The 23,977-nt window shown below is 37.4% G+C and overlaps 1 long non-coding RNA gene across 1 annotated transcript in view; it reads left to right on the top strand.

Moving 5' to 3' along the window:
• Window positions 1-23,977, top strand: part of LOC150059955 (uncharacterized) — a 117,749-nt gene that overhangs the window by 78,646 nt on the left and 15,126 nt on the right. Inside the window, exon 4 of the long non-coding RNA XR_016536415.1 lies at window positions 3,443-3,531. This is a non-coding gene — a long non-coding RNA (uncharacterized LOC150059955). The remainder of the gene's footprint in view (window positions 1-3,442; window positions 3,532-23,977) is intronic.

Raw genomic sequence — 23,977 nt, 5'->3', positions numbered from 1 at the left:
AGTATAAGTTCCAATAGCTTTTTTAGAGGATTTCTGTCTAGTTGATTCTCTTCTAGTCTATATTTGCTGAACTTATTTTTAACAAAATCTCAATGTTGTCGAGTTTGGCCCAGCATCCAGTATGTCAAGAAACTTTGAGTTTGCATTTGAGAGTTATGTGTTATCCTTAAAGCTTTGGGACTATTGTTGGCAGACACATGTTAAATTTATAGTGTCCCAAATATTTGAATAGTCAGACGTTCAGCTCTCCATCACCACACACATCTCACCTCCCACATCCTGACTTTCTTTAGTTTTAGAAAGTTATAGAAAGTCCCCAATTTCATGTTATTGCTCACTGAGTAAACACATTAGTGCACTACTGCTCTCACTTCACTAGAATTTTCTAACAGTTGATGGCTCTATACAAAGGTCTTGAAGGGGGAAAAACCCTAAAATATGTATTATCCAGGGAAAGAGTAATCTGAAAATTGCTTTTATTTTTTCCTAATGGAAGATCAACAAGACTTTTGTTAATGCCAGATGACTGGATTTTAAAATGATTCATGTACAGAAAGAGAACTCCTATCCTTCAATATATATTTAACATATCCTGATTCCATGTTTTAGAGTTCCTATCTGTTATAACACTTGATTTAACTGGTATTTAGCTACCTGTGTTCTCTTTCAATACCATCCTTTAAAAGATCACTCTTCCCACCCCGCTCCGTCCACATAGACACGGAAGCAGAGCCTATTTAATGAAGTGTCTTGAACAAGAATGGATTTATAACTCAGGGATGAACTTCTAACACTGCCATCAAAGCTCACCCCATTCATATGGTAACAGAAACTACAGTGCTCAGTCTGACCCAGGGGTCTGGAAGCATTACACTTTATTAGGCAAAGCTTTTACCATACACTCATGTGCAGAGACGTTTCCATCTGAGCAATACTGAAATGTCCTCTGAACCAAGAGAAAGAGAGTAGCTCTGAGCTTGTCAATCTCTGTTCTTTCAAATGTAGCATTTCACAGTTTTGTTATCTGCTGCAGAACCATGGCAGGCCTTCAGTCTGATGAATATCTTTCAACTTCTATTAAGATCAAACTCAGCACTCTGTATCTTGTCAACTGTTATATTCATGAAGAGCAATGGATCACCTTTGAAACCTTGAGAAAACGTAAGGTGGTGGCTAGATAAAGGTTGCGGTGCAGCAGTTCAATATTTAATGGAATTTGCTGGTAATTTAAACTGGTGTGGCATTATAACACATTCAGCATTTCCCCCCCAAGGCTGAACAGAGTTGCAGTGTTGTAATTATTGTGTTTGAAATATATATATATATGCATATCTCCAAATGGAAAGAAGTGAACCACATTTATTCATCACTGCACATCGGAATGAAGCAACAGGATATTGCTTCCCCAAACTGAGCACCATACACCATCTTAGCTAATGGTACATTCATTCAAATTAAGTTTTAAAGACAAAACTCCAATCAGCAATTCAAGAAAGGTATTATCTCAATCAAAAAGTGTTTTTAAGACTGGTTGATTAAAAAATAAGTTCAGGAATATGAAAAGTTGGGCAGTGAAGGAAAAAAAAATCTCTATAACAATCCCTGTAAGACAGCATAAATACTTTTAGGGAAAAAAAACTAGAAAAAATTAAATATTTATGTACCCCAAGAGTACAAAATTCTTAAAGATATTAACAATTAATGTGGCATTTCTATTTAATTCCCCTCTGGACTGACTCTTCCCCTTTATAAGAGGACATGGCCTCTGCAAAATATCTCAAGACAGGATAGCTGTGACTCTTGAAAAATGGAATGAAGGGGAAAAATAAGCCCCAAGTACCACTCCTTTCCCTAAAAAAATATTCTGCCGTCTTGAAATTTTTATCCAGTTTAAAATAGTTTGGCATAACATTTATGGTTTTGAGTTATTTTATCTCCCCAAAGAGTCGGTAAAAACTGATCTACTTGGAAATGTTAGTTCTCTTTGAGCCAGAAGTTGTGAAACTTTAATATGTTGCAGTAACACTGGAGCTGTTGGTGATAAAGATCCACTGAGTCCAGTCTGAGAAACTTTGATTCAATATATTCAGAGATCTTCTTGGTTTTGACTCATTTTTAGATTTCATAACACTTGCAGAAGGTTCGGAGATGTCCTCTTGTCCCTTATCCATACACATGCACAGCCTCTCCTATTATCCACACCTCATATTGGTACACATCACAACGAATGAACAGACATAACAACCGAAGTCCATAGTTTACATATAATTCTCTTAGTGTACCCCACACACCCTGTAAGTTTGGATAAACATATGATAACATGTAGGCACCAGTATATTATCAGATTACATAGTTCATTGACCTGAAAAACCCTCTCAATGAGTGGATCTAATAACTGTACCACATTTTGAGAAACTCCTTAACATTAGCAATCCATAGTCAGAAGCACATTTTCAAAGAAAAGCTAAGAAGTGGAGAATTAGGGAGAATAGTGCAAGGAGAAGAGAATAGGAGACAATGTGGGGAGCCTGACCCCAGTGGTGGGGACATAGATTGAGGGAAAATAAAAAAACACTGGAGGGGCCTCAAAAATTGTGGCCCATTGTTCCACTCATGGCTTTGTATAAAGGCAATCAGAATTATCTGAAAACATAAAACTTAAGTCCACACATTTATTAATTGGAAAATTCCATCTGATCTGTATTTCTCCCTGTGTAACCTTGCTAACACACACACACACACACACACACACACACGCACACACACACGCACACACACAACCACACACCACACACACACCACACATACACCACACACATCACACATACCACACACACACACACATACACACCACATACACACACCACACACACACACACACACCACACACACACCACACATACACCACACACACCACACACACACACACACACACCACACACACACCACACATACACCACACATACACCACACACACCACACACACACATACACACCACACACACACCACACATACACCACACACACCACACATACCACACACACACACACACATACACACCACACACACACATACATACCACATACACACACCACACACACACACATTCACACACACACACACACACACACACACACACACACACTTTGAGGTCCTTCATGGTGGTTGCTTGGCCTATTAGTTAATAATTTTTCCTGACCTTAGAGGGTCAACTGATATCTGCTATCTAGCTGTGGAAGTGGGGGGAAATCAATGAAACTGGTTACTTGAAATTATGTGGACAATTCATCGTATTCCTTGACTGTCAAAAAATTTATGGATTTTAACTTTCTTTGCTAGTGACTTCTGTTCACTTCTGTGGTTCATCATAGCTGACTTCAGGCAGCAACTTGCCTTAATATTGACTGACCCAAGGCACATTTTCCTTTTTATATTTTTCAGTACTGAAGACTGAACCCAGGGAAGAGAACATCTCTGTAACTTAATGAAAGTGTAAAATTCATCCAAATCTTTGGGAATGGAAAAACAAGGTATATTTTCCTTTCTAAAATATTGTGCTTGTGAGGTTCCAAAATACATTATAGAAAATTCAGAAACCAACAACAAAGAAAGCACGTATTATGTATGTTTGTAATAACTTCAGTCAGACCACTGGCATGTTTTCTTTTACACATTTTGATTGTTTTGTACAATTATTACACATCTGTTAAAAAACAAAATGACATCATATTGTATAGTGCTAAAACCTGTTTTTCCCACTTAAACAGATGAGCATTTCTTATACTAATAAGTATTCTCCTCTTTGTGATTTCTAATGGCTACACAAATTTGGTAAGGAATGTAATACAACTTATTTCACCATTTTTCTTCTGATAGTTATTGTGCTAGTTAAATCTCCATTACTACAATAACAAAACACCTGAGAAATTAACTTAAAAGTAGAAAAGAATTATTCTGGAGTCTGATGTAAGAGATTTCACTCCACTGCCATGTGGGACCAATGATAATGCAGAACATCATGATAAGGGACTAGAGCTGTATTTGTCATGATGGCCGCAAAGAGAGGAGCGGGGACAGAGGAGAAAGAGAAGGAAGAGGAGAGAGAGGAGAGGAGAGGAGGAGAAAGAGCAGGAAGGAAGGAGGGAGAGAGGAGAAAAAGAGATTGATTGTTCTCTATGGCCATAATTGCAATACAAGAATCAAGGAACTTCTCTAGATCCTATCTCTTAAAGGCTCCGACACTTCCCACCAGTGGCACAGGTTTTCACCAAGCTTATAACATGAGCCTTGGAAGACACAAAGGATCCAAACCATAAGAGCTGATTATGTGGTATTTCATACAGTTTCTTCAAATTATAAATAACACTTCAGTGATCAAGTGGACACAGAAATCTTTGTACCTATCTCTGATTACTCCTTTGGGAAAATTGCTAGAAGTGGAATTTCTGGAATAAAGGTTATGTATGACTCCAATGTTTTTGAAACACACTGACCTCTAGAAATAATGTTGCAATTTTACATTCATCTCAGCAGTGCATGGCTGTTTCCTTGCACCCTTCAAGAAAACTTATTTTAAAACATCTTTGCTTACTCCTTCTTTTTAGGTTATGATGACTATAGTTATTGCATTGAAAATGTCTCTTTAAAAAATATGTCCAGCTGGGCGCTGGTAGCTCACTCCTGCAATCCTAGCTACTCAGGAGGCTGAGATCTGAAGATCGTGCTTCAAAGCCAGCCTGGACACAAAAATCTCCAATTAACCACCAGAAAACTGGAAGTGGTGCTATGGCTTAGTGTGGTAGAGCACTAGCCTTGAGCTGAAGAACTCAGGGACAGTGCTCAGGCCCAGAGTTCAAGCCGTATGACTGGCAAAATAAGTAAATAAAATACATACATACATACATAATACATACATTGGTTTCTAATATGCATCACTGTACAATCAAATAAAAAATAGAATTGGTTCTTAGTTTATCAGCTGAAACAGTGGTTGACAACGTTTCTTTGGAAAATACCAGATAAATAAATGGTTTATATTTTGCAGGCCATATGGTCTCTGTTGCAACTATTCAGTTCTTGCAAAAGAAGCCATAGACAATACAGAAATAAGCATGACTATGGTCAATAAAGCTTTATTTACCAAAACAGGCAGAGGTAGGTTTTAACACATGGGCATAGTTTACATGATGAAAATTCGTTATGTATTAGCTATTAGAGGCTAGAATGCAGAATCTAGTAAATCTGCCGAGCTAAAGTTATAAAGTGTGACAAATCAATGACACAGTCGTATGTGTGCTAAGAACAGAATAGAGTCTAGTGTTTCAGATCAGAGAAGCATTGCCATGTAAAACTGGGAAGGTTTGGAATATGAGGGGATAGTGTGGTGTGCAGGGCATCAAAGAGAAGGAAAATAGCATGTTCTGAATGTTATATGTGCCTCAGGACGCTGAAGTGTCAAGTAGCAAGGCAAAATTTATTTCTGCAGAGAGTGAACTATTAGCCAAAAGCTAGCAAACATGCAGAGCAGGCAACTGCTCCAGTTTATCCCGGATGCAGCAGGCCCCGTTCCACCGCTTGGATTGGCTGAGCTCAAGTTCACAAGCTGCAATAAGATGTGGCTTAATTAACAGCAACAGGAACAGGAACAGGAACTGGATGCCTAAAATTCAATGAGCTTGTAACAGGATGTTTTAATTAAAGTGTAACAGGAATAGGAAAGAACTAAAATTTAATCAGCAAGGGCCCAGCCACCTGGCCAAACCAGGAACTTAAAAAAATTTTCACAAGATTAACAGAAAGAAGCAACGTACTTTGACGGAAAGGAGGGTTTTACTCACAAAAGGCCCAGAGAATGAGAACAAATTCTAGAATTGATTTGTAGTTTCTTACAGTTGTATAGAGTTCAGATAGTGTATTAGAGTTTGCTAGAGAAACAAGAGTAATAATATATATATATATATATATATAATTTCCTTACTCTATATACACCCAACAAGCCTCAGGGCTCTGCAGAAGGCCTCACTGAGCCAAAATGCAAGTATACATCCACAAGTACTTTTGGGGTAATGCCTTTGACTTGGCCCATCCTGACTGGCTAAATAGTGACCTTGCAGAAACTTTGCCTCAGAGACCAAGTCATACAAAGGGGCACATATGTACAATCTACAATCTCAATACTCAGGAGGCTGATATGGGAGAATTGTGAGTTCAAGGTCACAAGGTCAGCAAGTTCAAAGCCATTCTGACTTACACAGTGAAACATTCTCTCAAAAACAAAAAACAAAACAAAACAAAAAACAAACCAGGGGTTGGGCCAGGAGTTTGGCCTAGTGGTAGAGTGTTTGCCTAGCATGCACGAAGACTGGGGTTCGATTCCTCGGTACCACATACATAGAAAAAAGCCAGAAATACTGCTGAGGCTCAAGTAGAAGAGCTCTAACCTTGAGAAAATCCAAGGACAGTGCTCAGGCCCTGAGCTCAAGCCCACGACTGGCAAAAAAAACCACCAAAAAACAGGGGTTGAACTAGCACAGCGATGTTCATTGCGGCACTATTTACCATGGCAAAGATATGGAACCAACCCACATGCCCCTCAGTAGATGAGTGGATCAACAAGATGTGATATCTATACACAATGGAATTCTATGCTGCTGTCAGAAATAATGACATTGTTCCATTTGTAAGGAAATGGAAAGACTTAGAAAAATGTCATATTAAGTGAAGTTAGCCAGACTCAAAGGAACATAGGCTCAATGGTTTCCCTCATTTGTCATAATCAGTAGAAACCTTGGGCTCTCCTAGCAGAGATTTACAATAGATCAAAACCTAGATATATAAGGCCATATAGGATGAAGCTAAATGAAAGACCTCCAAGATATAGAAACAAAAGCCATATAATGAGTTATTGTTGTCCTTAATGTACTATGTTATCTCTCATCTCTTTTGCTGTCCTTTGGTTATCTCATTGTTACAGCATTTTGCCTTGTTATCTGATACATTGCATATATGTTTATCTGGTTATTTGAAACAGGATAGGGAAGGGGGAAAACAAGATAAGGGGAGGGGTTGGGGGGAGGGAAATGGGGACCAAGACATGAGAAAGGGTATCAATGTTTGTGAAGTAAAGCACCTTCTATCTGGTGAATATAATGTAACCCTTCTGTTAATTACAATAAAAATTATATAAAAAAAACAGGGGTTGGGAGTGTAGTTCAGAGGTAGAGTTCTTGCCTAATGTGCACAGGATACCTGAAATAGTAAGAAAAGGGTGATTATATTGAACATTATACCACATAAAAAAAACACCAGAAAAAAAACACACAAAAAGTTTATGAAGAATCAATGACATTTAGTACCACCTACCCTATTCAAACAGTTAAAACTATTAAAATGATTTGATATCATTAAGCTTTAAAAAATACTAAGGAAACTATTAATGCTCCAATAATGGACTCTAAAGACAGTGATTAATGAAATGACTGAGAATTCAGAATATCTCCTTATAGATGTTTAGGAAAGTAAAGAAATTGTATACAGAAGATTAATTAGACTTTGGAAAGTTATAGGGAAAATGAGAACTTTGAATACGGTGAATAACAGAAACTTTAGGGATGCAGAAAACATGGATTACAAATGAAAAATATTTTATCAGAATTAATGACCAATGAGATGAAAGATGAGCTACCTGTAATTATCCACTTAGAGAAAAACTAATCAAAAGAAAATAAAATATAAGAGGCCTATGAGAATACCAAGACATCATAAAAAAATTGACATTTGCACAAAAGAAGATGCAGAAAAAGTTTAGGAAGCTCAGAAGTCCTTAGTAAAATTCACCAAAATAGAGTTTACCAAAACACAGCACAATCAAACTCTCAAAAATCATATACCAAGAAAGAATTCCAAATACAGCATGAGAGAAGAAACATACCATAGTCAAGGAAGTTCTGATATGGCTATCAGCATGTTTCTCTGCAGAAACTCATAGGCCAGGACAAAACGTGATGATGTATAGCCATGTACACAATATCATTTGTATCATGATAGGCTGATAAAGCTGTTTTGCCTAGTGACATCATAGCCATCTTTGTATTTGTTTTTTTTTGATTTTTTGTTTTTTTTTTTTGCTGGTCCTGGGCTTGAGCTCAGGGCCTGAGCACTGTCCTTGGACTTTCTCAAGGCTAGAGCTCTACCACTTGAGCCTCAGTACCACTTCTGGCTTTTTTCTATGTATGTGGTACCAAGGAATCGAACCCGGGTCTTCGCGCATGCTGGGCAAGCACTCAACCACTAGGCCAAACTCCCGGCCCCATCTTTGTATTAAAGTGTACACTCTAACACAACAATAAAAGACACATTTCTCAGAATGCATTCCTGTTAAATGACATATAATCACATTAAAAACACTAAGGAGGAAAAACTACCAAATTAGGATGGTCATCAAAACCATCCTTCAAGCTAGATGTCGCAGGCTCATGCCTATAACCCTAGTGATGTCAGAGGCTAAAATCTGAGGATCAAAGTTCACGGAATCCAGCCCGAGCAACAAAGTCTGGGAGACTCCATCTCAAATTAACCAGCAAAAACTCTGAGCAAAAATACAGAGCAATAATGGGAAGTCCTGAGTTCAACTACAGTACTGACACAAAACAAACAAACCAACAAACAATCCTTCAAATAATACACACACACACACACACACACACACACACACACCCCACATCATAGCACCTAAATACATAAAACAATAAATTACCAAATCATTTGAAGGAAGAGACTGAAATTCAGTAGTAATAGAGAATCTCACTACTGATTTCAACAACAGGTAGATTATGTAGACAGAAAATCAGCAGGGTAATGCAGACTAGAGTAAATAGTTCAACCAAAATATACCCAACATTTCATCTAAGAACACACAGCACATTCTTAAGCATATACAGGTGGATCTTGAGGGTAGGCATAAGTTTAGATACAGAACAATCTTAATGAATTTATGATACTGAAAATTAATAATGGCAGATGTCACCAGGTGCCAGTGGCTCACACTTGTAATCCTAACCACTCAGGAGGCTGAGATTTGAGGATCAGCTTTGGAGCCAGCCTGGGCAGGAAATTCCTTGAGTCTTATCTCCAATAAACTGCTCAGAAAAAGCCAGAAGTGACACTGTGGAGCATTCTGTTGAGTAGAAAGAGGTCCAGGACAATACCTAGGCCCTGAGTTCAAGCCCCAGGACTGGCAAAAAAATAAAAGGCAGAAATCTTGGGAAATTCGTAAATATGCAAACATTAAATAAGATGTTCTTTGTCAACTAATAGATACAAAAGAAATATAAAAACTGCTATTATAATTCCAATATCATTTTATACAAAAAAGCAGGAAAAAACTATTACTTTTTATTGAACCCATAACAACGGGACAAAATGAACAAACCTGGACTGATCAAAGTTCTTGATTTTAAAACAGACAGCAAATCATATTAATCCATTGATCCATTGTAGGATATCTGGACTATTTCCTTAACTTGGCTATGGTGAAATGTACGGAAATGAATATGGGTCTACAAATGTAATCTTTTGGATAAATGTCCAAGAGTACAATTTTCAAACTGCTTTCCATAGTGGTGGCACTAATTTACATGCCCTCGTATATCATATCTTTCTTAGCAGTTGCTATTTCTTTTATTCTTGACACTGACTGGACTGATGAGTAGATCAAGAAAATGCGTGTACATCTTGTATCCTTCATGATCATTCATCAGGAAAAACAATATGCCATCACTGGAAAATGAATGGTCTTGGAAAAATTATGTTAAGCAAAGTAAGCTAGGCTCAGAGAGATAAAATGTGCATGTTTTCTCTCATATGTAGAAGTTAGATCTAAAATATAAACATATATGGAGACACATATAGAGCCATATTCATATATATTCATATATATGTATATAATCAGATTGAGTAAGTATGGTATATACAGAGGTGAATTCCTGTGGTGCAACTCTTTTTCAACAATGAACAATCTAACAAAATGTATACCAGAAAGCTGAAACAGGTTTTGTCTCAGAGAGATGGGATTTAGGGGATAGAAATGAATGGAGAAAGGAATGGTGGATGAATATAGTCATAATACTCACTGTACATATGTAAAATTAATAAATAAAATAAAGTAAATTGAGGGGCGGGAGTTTGGCCTAGTGGTTAAAGTGCTTGCCTAGCATGCATGAAGACCCAGGTTCGATTCCTTGGTACCACATACATAGAAAAAAGCTGGAAGTGGTGCTGAGGCTCAAGTGATAGAGCTCTAGCCTTGAGAAAGTCCAAGGACAGTGCTCAGGCCCTGAGCTCAAGCCCAGGACTGGCAATAAATAAATAAATAAATAAATAAAAAATAAAGTAAATTGAGAGTGTGAGTGGGCTTTAACCCAGGCCTTTATGTGCTCAACATTTTTTTTTTTGCCAGTCCTGGGGTTTGAACTTAGGGCCTGGTCACTATCCTTGGGCTTATCTCAAGACTAGCACTCTACCACTTGAGCCACAGCACCACTTTTGGCTTTTTCTTTGTATGTCATACTGTAGGATTCGAACTGGGGTTTTTGTGCATGCTTGGCAAACACTCTACCACTAGGCCAAACTCCCGGACCCTGCTCTCAGTTTCTTCACTCACAGTTGATGTTCTGCTACTTGAGCGTGTCACACCTCCAGTCCAGCATTTGTTAGCTAGTTGAAGATATGGTTCTTGTAGACTTTTCTATCCAGGCTGGCTTCAAACCTTGATCTTCCAGAGCTCAGCCTCCTGAGTAGCTAGTATTATAGGCTTGAGCTACTGGTGTCCAGCTAAGAAGGTAAATATTTAACTAGATGTGGAGTAAAACCAAATCTTTGAGGACATTTGAAGAGACAAAATGACTTCTTTCCAGCTGAAGGGTCTCTAAGCCTCCATCAAAAAGGAATCCCAGCACTATCGCTGTCTCGAAGGCTATAGCCAGTGCATAGGCCTGACAATATGTGTGCAGAGTGGATTTGTGTGTGAGTTAAGAGTCACTGGGCCCTGCAGAAACTCACTGTTAGTTGGGCATGTGATATTTCGTGTGCTGGAAATGGTTTTTTGAAAATGGACGGATTTATATCGTAGCCTTAAGAAAGATTCACAAAGTCAGTGTTGTGTTAAATTTTCACCTTAGAGAGTAGTTCTTAGTGATTCCCAGCCTTGAGTAAAAACCTTTGATGGCTTTTCCTTTAAGCATTCAATCAATTGTAGTAACAGTGAGAATAGCAGCTGGATTAAATAGAAGACTGCTCTTCCTCATGGAAGATATCTGGATATATGCCTCATTGTGAATTAAAACCATTTCTTGGGTTTTTTTTCTTCTCCTTTAATTCATAGCTCACCATAGGATTGCAACAGAACTTGCTGAATAAAAATATTTAGATGTTTTATTCTATATAATATTCCAAACAAATTTTCTTTATAGGTTGAATTAACCAAATTGATTAGTTACGGTTCTGTAATCCCATTATTCTCTTTCCCACTCCTCTAAAAGTATTAGCTTCTTTTTTTTGTTGTTTTGTTTTGCCAGTCCTGGGGCTTGAACTCAGGGTATGGGTCATTATCCATATGTCCTTGGGCTTCTTTTTCTCAAGGCTAGCACTCTACCCCTTGAGCCACAGCACCATTTCCAGTTTTTTCTGTTTATGTGGTACTGAGAAATTGAACCCAGCACTTTGTGCATGTCAGGCAAGCACTCTACCACAAGGCCATGCTCTGGGCCTCAGTATTAGCATTTCTAATAACTGCAACAATACCTTTTGAGAAGTGTGGTGTGCTTTGCATTTTAAAGGATATCTCAAAGCAGAAGAGAGTCCAAATGCATACTAATTGTGTACTCTACATTCTATTACCAGATGTATTTTTCAATGATTTAAGAAACTATAAGAAAACTTCTTTACAGGCTGTTAATACTTTTTTTTTTAAAGAAGAGAGACACACTGCCAAGGATTTGTGGGGCTAAGAGTACAGTGCAGTGGTAGGAATTGCTCAGCATGAGCAATATAAGAAAAAAGAAGTTCTTTTAATATGCAGATGTCTATAGATGCTATGAAGAGAATTTAAAAGAGGACAAAGGACAAACCAAAATGAAATAAAGCATCATTTGGGCCCTCAAGGATTTATAAACTGTGCATTCATGTGTCTATCTTATCTGCTGATAGAAAAAGAAAATAGAACTTTAATCTCAAGGTTACCAGAAACCCAAATTGAACATTGTGAAAGTGTGCATTTAAATGCTAAAGAATATATTTATAAGCATCAAAACAATAGTAATCACCTGAAGGCAAAGAAGATGATAGCATGTAATCATGAAATGTCTGGAGGGTGAGAGCTGAAGTCTCCAGGAAAGCTGAAGTAAAGGGATGAAGATTGGATTTTCGGTCTCATTCCCTGAGTCCCTAGTCCCGGTGATGGCTTTGATTCACTACTCATCCAGTGGAGAAAAAGAAATTAATCTTCTGGATAGCATAGGTGCTTGATTTTGAAACTGAAATATCAGAGGCTACCAGATGACATTTTATGGGCATGCGCGCTAATAGAAGCTGCATAGGAACTTGGCTAAACTTCAACAAGGAGACATGTCTTAGAGAGTAACATCAGCTGACCTCTAAGAGTAGGGCCAGAGAGATTGTTTTCCTCTCTTCTTTCTCTATTTTATAGTCCATCAAAAAGAGCCATAGTTTGCTTATGGATTTTTTTTAAAAAGACATTTTTCTGACAGGGATCACAAATTGCTATTTCAGACTGAGCAGGCATTTTGACCTTGGTGGACCAAGGACAGCTTATTTTGTGTACCTGGACCACTTCACTTAGGACTGGGAAGGAAACCATCATGAAGAAACCTCAGTGAGTCAGCAATGACTCTGAAAAGATTGTGTATATTTTCCAAAGCATATTACAAAAAAAACCCCTCATGCACAAGGGAAAAGTGTAGTCCTAAATTAAAAAAAAATGCATAGCAGTGAACACATGCAAAACATATGGATGCAGCTGACGGAAGAGTCCCTGGCCTCTGCTCAAGTCAGCGCTCACAGCAGATGTACCCTCATAATTTGAATCACACGGCCTTGTCCTCGCTGGTCAGGTTCCAGCCACTTGTCTTTGAATCCTGTATAGTTAATGCAAATTGGAAATTCCTATAGGAAAAAGCTAAAATGCACAGATCACCGGTGAATAATGACTTATTTATCCTTCAGTTCTTTAAAGACATTAGCAACTTTTCAGTTCACTTTATTTCTTGTTTGTTTTTTTGCCAGATTGATATTGCTTAGTGCCTGTCACCTGATTCCAATGTTTTAGCAAAGCTGGGATGTCCAGACTCGATAGATTGGTTAAATTTTCTATTACATAATCCTTCTCAAATAGACTAGTAGGGTTGTGAGTATAAAATCAGAGTAACCATTTTTATACATTTACACAGAACCAAAATGAAAACAAAGCAAGAAAGGAAAGGAAACAGTGCTACATTTATTTCTTTGCAAGTGGAGTCCTTGGTATTCACTTTATGTCAATCACATATTGGCTCATGCATTTTTAATACATTGTGAAATATGTAAATATTTTATCATTCAAATTAAATATTTAAATCATCTCTATCTGGATCTAATGGTGCAGTAGTTTATTACAGTTCTCTGTTGACTGATTAAATAACTTTTATGATAACACATGCAGTGTTCAGTCAGACTAGCAACTGGATATACCATCTTAGTACATCAAATAGAGAGGTTGGGAGTGAAAAACTGGGAGAAAATGAATTATGCTCCTTATCTGACTTAGTAACTGTAACCCCTTTGTACATCACCTTTACAATAAAAATAGACAAGAAATAGATGGTCAACTTGCATCTTCACGGGATGGCTCAAGCAGATGTTGGAAAGGAGGAGCCTGCTTTGCGAAATCCTTTTGACAAATAATTCGATAACTTTGGCAGAATTGAATCTGCTAATTTGATTCTTAGATTTCTAGGTGGTGGAATGGTACCAGATGCCTTACAAAATATTAGCATCCATGTGTAATGGCTGCTCACCACATCCTGTTCCCTCCACTTTCGGGAGCTTCAGATTAAATTAGATGCAGCTGCTGAGTGAGAGTTCTCTCATGTTCCTATTTCATATGAAAACAATAGCAAGGAATAATATCCTATTTTCTAACTTTTAGACATTCTATGGTTTTAACTGTTTTTGTTTGTTTTGTGTATTTGATACAGGAAGAATGGTTTGAACAGGTTGCTGCCTGATAGAACGTCTGAAAACAGACAGAAATCTTCGGGAGACATAGCTATTTCCTTTTCTCTCTAGCAAAACTCACTGAATATACCTGATGTATTCCTTCCAAGGATTTTTTTTGCCAGTCCTGGGCCTGGGCACTGTCCTTGGACTTTCTCAAAGCTAGAGCTCTACCACTTGATCCTCAGCACAATTTTTGGCTTTTTTTTAAATGTATGTGGTACCGTGGAATCAAACCCTAGTCTTCGTATATGCTAGGCAAGCATTCTACCACTAGACCAAATCCTGGCCCCCTTTCAAGGATTTTGTGTGTTATATTCTGGCAAGTTTGAATCATGTATTTAGTTCACCTGATACATTTTAGTGAGCTGGAAATGGACCCCATTTGGTTTAATTTCAGTTTTCAAGGAATGAAAGTATTAGTGGGTGATGAAGTTTCAAACAATGAGGAAAAACACTTTGGGGGAAAAAAAGGCAATTTCATCTTTGGTCTGCTTTATAGCTTTTGATGTGTTTTTAGATACCAACAAACAATGCTGAATAATAGCTGTTAAAATGATCTTTGTTGAATATCCATGAAGGAATAAAGATTTTCAGAGGGAGCTACAGGAATACACCTGTCACGGTGGCAGGTGTCAACTATTTCCGGTTGATGAGTAGAAGTTTAACTGTCCTTCTTCCCTCCTTCCCTCCCTCCTTCCCTCCCTCCTTTCTATTTTGAGTTTTCTTTTGTCATGGCCTTGCAGTAGAATAATGGGAAAGAGGAAGTTCACCCTCTTATGCCATTAAGCTTGTGCTCATAAAACCCAGAATTTGTGATAATTCATTTCAGAGTTTGTTTTCTGGAGTTACATTCACCTGTGGATACAAAATGCTGCAGAGAGTGAGCTAGGCAATGTAAGTTTGGGGCTAGCCTTTTTTTGTTTTGGGGCCTTTGAAACCTTTGCAGCCATGAATATTTTAGTGACTACTTGTGGTAAAAGAAGTATTTGTGTTGACTGGTTGCAGCAAAAGGTTTCTTTTCCCTTCAGATGGGTCTCAGTGGAGCTGCCATTTCCTTGCCTCTGAAAGACAAGATGGAGTGACAGATTGTCCTTTAGTTTAACACCATGGAAATGAGGCAAGGAATCGGACCATGACTAAACTCTGAGATCCAGCAAAGGAACTCAGGGGAATAGACTGTTGCTAGATTTGCAAGATGTGTTAGAATGGCATCAAGGGAGTCCCCAGGAATGCAGAGGTGACAAAAATGTGTGCTCTGCATGTATTCAAGTCTTTTGTTTTTCCAGAACTGAAGCACTTTCTCTAAGGAAGTGTTCTGTCCTAAGAGGTGCTATGGCTAGCTTTCCTCAGTAAGCAAAAGCAGGAGGTTTTTGAAACTCTACTGGAACTCTTTAACCTGGTCTATCCTAACTTGATTATTTTAGGTGTTCAACCATCTATCATGTTTCTTTTGTGCACATGCAGGTGCTACACATGCACACACACACACACACACACGCACACACACCCTTTTTAACCTCTCTATTGCAATTGTTGTGCTAAATTGTCTAGAGAAAAAGAAAACAAGCATGAAAAATAAGCTTCTCTCTTTCTCTGTCACTCCCACCCTCCTTCCAGTTTTTATTTCTTAAATTTCATAGCGTGGGTTCTAAAATTGACATTAAATATTTAAATGACACAGTTTTCCAAAACCAGATTGATTTATTTAGAGTCATAACAACCATGGTTTTCATTGGTAAATCTTTTATAAGAGCATACTTTACATGTTACTCTTGCAGATAGAGTTTACCATTCTTGGTAGCCTTTTTACATTTATTCATAATAAATAATAACATGTGGGCCAGAGGGACCTGACCAGTTTGTACATCTGGCCCTAAGTTACATAATGTGGTTTTGGCTTTGTGGGTTGGGTTTTAAATTTCCAGAAATCATCTTGCTCATCATCCAATTTCTGTTAACCACCAATTTAGTTTCTTTCAGGTCTCAGGCCTGTGGTTTCATGCTAATTTGCCAGGCTTGCTGGTGTCATATTAAGTAGTTATATTCTAAAGGACTTTTCAACTAATAACTTTATTAGTTAACTGGACATGGTACAAACACTCGGCATTTTCTTCAAGTTTCAGTTTAGCACTTCATTTTGCAAACTCTTTACCCTGCTATTTTTGAGATGGGCTAATGATGATGTCCAGAAACGATGTGTCCTGAAACAGAGACAGAGCCAAGATTAGAATTCATAGTTCCTAGGGCTCTGGCAGCCATGTCTTGTCACTCATCTGATGTGTCCTCCCCCTGCTTTTAAGTATATTAAGTTTCAGTGCAAATGCAGGGGAGTAGATTAGGAGAAAACAACACAGTTTAAATGGAGACAGTCTTAAGGCAGAGCCTGGCATTCTGTGGCCTACATACTGCCCATGAGAAGCTGGGAACTCTCCTTCACTTGGCAGGCTCCAGCATCTAGCCTCTGAGAAGCCATTAATGGATTTAAGAGATTTAAACTAGATGTTGTTTTTAGTTCAATATCTTCTTTTGCAGCCAAGAAAAACCAAGTCTAGAGAGATTCAGAGATTTTTTACAAAGGCTTCAGAACAATCTTAGGTTCAGTATCAAGGGGAAAATTCAGGATTCTGAATTTTGGCTCTCAGCTCTCAGCCCCCATGAAATACTATTTCAATCTTGGTTCTGAAGCTCCTTTTTGCAGAAAAGAAAATGAAGGGAGGGCTAGAACATGAGTAGGGAATTAACCAGTACTCACACAGCTTGAGTCTGGAGTATTTCCTGTTTTTGAGCTAGGCTTAGTTAGGAGATGACATTATAGTAAAAGAACTGGTGGCAAGTAATGCTATTTGTTATGTAACTAGAACTACGTCTACAAAACCCAGATGGGAATAGAGACTTTGAATTGTTATTTTACATTGCCAAACCAAACTAGGCCTCAAATTGAACTTCAGAAACTTAAATGTGAAGCATAATAATTTGCTATTTTAGTAAATTCTATTTCCTTAGGACAATTGTTAATATGCAAAAAGATTGCCTGAAAAGCCTTTGAATATATGCTTTTGAATATGTGTTCAAGGGTCCAGGGATTCCCATTCAATCATCATCTTTACTGTAGGTTTCCAAATAAATGTATGGGGAGGGAAGAAACTTGATGAAGCTGTTAAAATTCAAATGAGTATAGTTTGCTATAAGTTAAATTAATAATTATATGTATAATCTAAGTATATAAATAAGCTTAAAAATTTTGTGTGCTCTTTAATTAGGGTCACCTTATGCAGTGTGCTATATTCTATCTCTTAGGGAAAATACTGACTTGACCAATAGTTACTGGTATTTTTTTTACAAGTTGGAAAGAAAGATTTTAAAACTTGAAGGGGTAGGGAGTTTGGCCTAGTGGTAGAATGCTTGCCTACCACAAACGAAACCCGGGTTCGATTCCTCGGTACTACATACATAGAAAAAAAGCCCGAAGTGGTGCTGAGGCTCAAGTGGTAAAGCTCTAGCCATGAGAAAAGTCTAAGGGCAGTGCTCAGGCCCTGAGCTCAAGCTCAGGATTGGCAAAAAAAGCAAAAACAAAAAACAAGAAAAACAAAACTTGAAGCGTCTAACCAGACACTAGTGTCTTACTCCTGTAATCCTAGCAACTCAGAAGGCTGAGGTCTAAGGATTGTGGTTCGAAGCCAGTTCATGCAGGAAAGTCCATGCTGGAAGTGAAGCTGTGGCTCAAATAGTAGAGCACTAGTCATGAATGAAAAAGTTCAAGGACAGTACCCGGCTCTGAGTTAAACCTTAGGACCAGGATGCACACTCATGCATACACACAAATTGAAGAGTCCAAAGATAGTTGAAAAAGATATACCTAGAAGCTTTCAAGTTTGCTAAAAATACTAATTATATAACCCTAATATAGTATAAAATTATAGTTGTTAATAATAGCTGTATTTTCTAAAGCAAAAATATATATTGAGAAGAGTAGTGTTAATTTATATTTTTGTCAATTAATATCATGCTTAATGAAAGCCCTCAGACCTGGGCTTATATCTGGATGTCAAGGTATGTTTTCTAGATTGAAATACTTAAAGAATATCTGGTCTAATATATATATACATTTGTTTTTGTAAAAAAAAAGTGTATTTTTATGATATTATGTGACAGTATGTGATTTTCTTTGATATTATAAGAAAACTTAGTAAAATCAAATATATGTACTTTTACTTTAAAGTACATTGACCTACCTTACACTTTGAATGAATCATTACTCTTAAATGATTTTTGTAAAAGCATGCACGATCATCTGAAAAACATAGTTTCACTGGAGTTATGCAGATATTTTCAGTTTTAGCAAAAACCCCAAACAAATCCTATATTTTATAATATCAACTCTGGTCACATTGAGGAAATGTTTAAATATTAGTAATCTGGTAAATTCTTAAAGTCCAGGTTTTACCTGAATTCTCCATTTTTATCACTGGCAATCAATACTGAAAAAGTACACATGTTTTTTCCTTGATTTGAGAAGTTCATATTCAAGAGAAGATCATTGCTTACCAAAGTCCTTAATAATCATAGTTTTTCTACAGATCAAACTTCCTTAAATGAAAATTTGTAGGATTCATGGCGCTCATCACTTACTCCATGAAGAAAGATGACTATGCTAATTAGGTAGCTTGACATAACAGGCGGGGTGGCTGAAAGTCAGTCATCTAATGATTTTTGGCACCTACATTTTGTTGCAATCTCTCTCAGATCCAGCACTAAGGAAGCAATTGTGTGAACCTCCATCGTTAAATCCCGGATTAAAAGAAATCCTGACCCACTTCCTTCTAGCAGGGAGAATGTTCCGCTCAGACAGAAGAGGAGCCTTTTGCACAGCATTCTGATCAGAAGGTTAGGGGCTGCTTGTCTTTGGCAGCCAACATTCCTTGGGGAGCTTGCAATTAGCATTCAAATTCTGATTGCCAAGAATTTTAAGCTTTGTTGGTAGATTTCCAATCCTTTCCAAATCCCTCCTTCAGTTGATGTCTTCTTTTTTATATATTTAGAGTTGATCCGATTGCTATCAAGAGTGCATACTTGCTAATACCAAGAATAGCCCTGGACTTCAGGGCTCTTAGGATAGACAGGATGTGATACTTGCTCGTATAGATCTTTTACTGTCTCTGTTAGATTACTTAAATTCAGAGTGCTGTTGTCTTCTTAGCCTTTTTTATTGCATTTACAGCATTAGTTTCAGGTATGTTCTTGTTTATTTGTTAGTATGCTTCTGTCCATTCCTCCAACCAGAATGAAACATCATCAAAGGACTCCTATCATCTGCTTTGCTCTTTTCCGTGTTATCAGATCTGGAATTGTGCCTGATAGACTAGTAGATATTCATAAAGAATGAATGCTTTACAGCTGGCAAATGCTGCTGCAGTGTGCTGAGTGAGTTTAAGTGGTTTGAGAACATTGTGTCTCTTTCTCTAAAATCACTAGTATATTGACTGAATTAAAGGGCAGGCATTGGTTCACCCTGTCCACTTGTGTTTTCTTAGAAGAGATTTTGGAACATCTGTTAACACCCATCTCAAGCCTCAAGGTTGTCACGGCTTGAGTATTTTCCACAAATTCTCAGTGGAACAAAATGCTTGCTCAAGAATCCCTTTGTGCTACTATTTGAGTGGAAAAAGTAGAAAATATTTTCATGTAGAGAAACCATTTTAACTCCCCATATTCCAGTGTCCAGACACCTGATATGATTTTTCCTTTTGCTGCTTTTATTGTGACAAGGTCTAGTAGACCTTGGCAAAATCATTTGTGAGTGTTGATATTTTTGAAAATTTCTATTATCAGAATTGGTTCTCACCTTGCATGTGACTTTGGCAGAAAAATTCTGGTGTGTGTGTGTGTGTGTGTGTGTGTGTGTGTGTGTGTGTGTGTGTGTGTGTGTGTGTGTGTTGGAATGGAGCTTGAACTAGGGTCTGGGTGCTGTCCCTTAGCTTTTTTTCCCCTTCAAGGCTGGCATTTTACCACTTCTGGTGTTTGATGATTAATTGAAGATAAGAGCTCCAGGGACTTCCCCTGCCTGGGCTGGCTTTGAACTGTGATCCTCTTGTCTTTGCTTTCCTAGTTGCTAGAGTTACAGGTGTTAGCTTCAGGTGCTTGGCAAAAACATTCTGTCTTCTGAATACACCTTTTCTTCATTTGTTGAGGAATGTGCCTCACCTCCTAATTTCTGTCCCTGGAGTAGGGAAAACAAGCAGCGTGGAGTATGTGATTAGATGCTCTCCTACTTTTGACTTACATCTGTCTCTACCTGTACACCCTTGTACATTTGTATGGCTGCGTCCAGAAGAAGTGGGTGACCCTTTGTTTGCATTGCACCCTTTTTGTATTTCGCTGACCTAGGCGTTATGAATACTATTATGCATCTTTTCTAGCTTGACTGCTAGGAATATTACATTGAGTTTCCATTAACTAGGTGTTTTGGGCTATTAAGCATGCAGTTAAGAGGCATTTTTATACAAAGGTTTTTTTTTTTAAAGCTCCTTGCAAATAAGGTGCTCTCTAGGAAGACCTAAGACAGTTTCCTAAGTTTCAGTGTTGACAGATGGAGCCTCTTTTGCAATAGATATGGCAATGTCCTCGTGAGACTATTGATTTTGCTTGTGAAATATAAATCCCTAAACAGTGACGGATGGTCTGGTGAGAAATACTTCTTAAATAATTCAATAATTTCAATAAGTGATTTGGTCCTAAGTGAAATACAGGCAGCAAGAGACCTGATTTTGGAATACTTGGAAGTGTCATCTAGGAACAAGATCATGCTCTCCTTTTTGTTTGCTTCAAGATAAAGTGAAATATTTCAGCATATGAATTTCTTTTTATCCCTTTTATATTGATGAATTTTTAAGTTCCCTTTAAGTAGTTGTGCAAAGGGATCGCAATTCAACATATCAGTTTATAAGTGCAATGCATCCAAGAGATAGGGTAAATGACTATAGATTCTTTAGTGTATCTCACAGTAGTTATTTTCAACTCACTTTACTCAAGTTCAAGTCAATGGCTCTTGGTTCATTTACTTACTAAGTACACTTGAGCATTGATTTAGTTTGCGTACTGCTGTTTCAATTTCCTTTATTCTCATCAGGTTCTTCACCCTAATGGTGAGTAGACTGCTTATAGGGAATAGAATCGAAGACGATTCTCATACATAACTTTATTATAGCTAAATAATATCTTCTGATGTGCCAGGACCAAGGAGAAACAAAAACCTCATCTAAGGAACAAAAACCCTGAAATGAAATCTCAGAAATTTCTGGAAATACAACAAGAAGTAGCTGAAGTATAATTATTCATTTGTATATATTATTGACTAAGATAGACAAAGTCTCATGGAACTAAATTGATTTATTTTACCTTCACTTATTTCAGAAAAGATTTAAAAGTGTCATCAAATTCATATATGATATTTGTTTTCCCAAAGGTGGGAGCTTGATACTTTATATATCTAATTTGTGATCTTAATTACAGCCTCCTTAATTTTCAGAGATGTTAAAGTAATACAATTAAGAATCATGCAGTAAGCAACACATGTACTATTTATTTAGTTATTTTTGGCAAGGATCAGGAAATAATTTTTATATACTAATGCATCCTAATGGGAAAGTAGCTATTAATTAAATAAATAACCCATTAGACTGAAAAATGAAGTGTCAATACAAGGATGGTATATTAACAGTATTGAAGAATAGCAATTAACATCTAGTCTTTAGTAGTAGCATAGATAATTTGTATTTGGTTTTGTAGATATTTGTGTCAGGAATTGCACATTAATTAAATTAAACCAGTAAATAATTAATAAATCTCTCCATTATTAACAGTGTAATGCTGAGCATTTGGAATGAAAAGAAAACAGACTCTCAGATAGAACGTACCATAATTGAAAGGCGAAAGACACAAATATTAAAATATTTCCGACGGTACCCGTCACCACATCAGGAATGTTTTCATTCTTTACTACTTTTGGCATTAACTATTCTTTTATTTTACATTTGTTCAGGGCACTTGGTAAAAATGAATGCTGGAATAGAGTAGACCAAGAAGATGTATGAGGAAAAGGAATGAATGAGAAATAAGATAGGTAAGCTCAAGGATAGGATATTATGGCCAGTTTTATGGAGGAGTAGAAATGGAATTCTGAATACACATAATATGACTGAACAAAGAAGAGGGGGGTGATGGCTAAGGCAGGAATGCCAACCCCAGGGCCATCATGGGGCACTGGCAGTAAGGTGCAGATTAAGTTTATTACTTAGCACCAGTACCCATTGCGTGGGTTTTGTGGAATTTGGACTTGTGTCCTGAAGAGCGTGGTAGAGCTAAAGTGGTCAGATTAAGAGAACCAGGAAAGTTTTAAGTGGACCTTTCTAGATCATATTAGAGACTACTGTGTGTGTGCATGCATGTATGTGCACATAGCACACTGGTATTTGAACTCAGAGCCTTGTGCGTCCTAGGCACATACGTTGCCTTGTGAGATGTAATCCCCCTCGCTTTCTACCTTGGCTGGTCTCAAACTGTGATCTTTGTCTCCTGAGTAGATAGGATTACAGAAGTGTCTACCACACACCCTGCTCTTACACACTTAAAGCAAAGGACAGTACCTTGCTTTTATTTTTGATGGTTTACTTGCTTTTTCCTGTATGTTCCAGTCCATATACACAATAAAATGTAACAATCTCTGCTATTAATATATCAGAGTACCTAAAGATAGGTGTTGGCCTTTGCCATGGATAACTGTTTTTCACCTCTTGGAATAAGAACAACTTAGAAAAACCTGAAGAGATTCAAGCAGCGGTCATGCCATAGTGAGGTGATAAATTTCTCAACTGATATCAAGGCTTACCTTGTCTCAAGCCATCAGTATCAAATTACTTGGTTGTAACAACTGGAGGTGAACAGTCTTCATTTCAGGCACAATGCAAATGCAAATGTCTAGCCTCCTGGTGATCTAATCAAATAAAACTTAGGTTTTAATTAAACTGTGACCAAGTTAATTGGAAGTTATTGTATTGTATAATATATAACTATCAATTAGAATGCTATTTGTTTTGCTTCAGGGTCCTCATTTCTTCATCTTTTTTTGTAAAGGCAAAAAAAACCCCTCTTTGCCTTTTTGTTAGTCATGGGAGGGGGAAAGAAAAAAGATTAAGTTAGCAGAATGTATGAAATATTAATGTAAGTAAAATCATGAGAGCCTGACTTTTTTTCATCCAACTATGTTTTTAAGTTCTCAAGATAAGTCTTGATGTGGCACATCTATTTCTATTTTTTATTATGAACTTTGTATAAAATGTGATAATAATAGCAACTAATGCTGTTACCAATAAGGATAGCTGTCATTTCTGTCTGTATTCTTGGGATCATTTTGTGCTGAGCATTCACAACTGAGTCATAACTGTCTCTGTTAAAGGATTGTCCCTGGGTTTTATTTATCTTGTTCAGCAAATAAAGAAGCCTTTTAATTCAATTGGCTTCTTGGCTGATTTGTCACACAGTGTGATTAATCAATAGGATCTAGGGGCCCAATTCACAATTTCACTTAAATCAATAGAAATGTTGAGTGTGGTTGTGGTTGTTTAGGACATAAAATGGGGTGACTGACTAAAAGATCTTTTCTTCTTGTTTCTTTTCTTTGTTTTATCCCTTAACTTTTCCCCAGCAGGC

The sequence above is a fragment of the Megascapheus bottae genome, chromosome 8 (genome assembly GCF_031878675.1).
Source record: "Megascapheus bottae isolate mThoBot1 chromosome 8, mThoBot2.hap1, whole genome shotgun sequence".
Lineage (NCBI taxonomy): Eukaryota > Metazoa > Chordata > Mammalia > Rodentia > Geomyidae > Megascapheus > Megascapheus bottae.
This window is presented reverse-complemented; position numbering and strand designations above follow the sequence as displayed.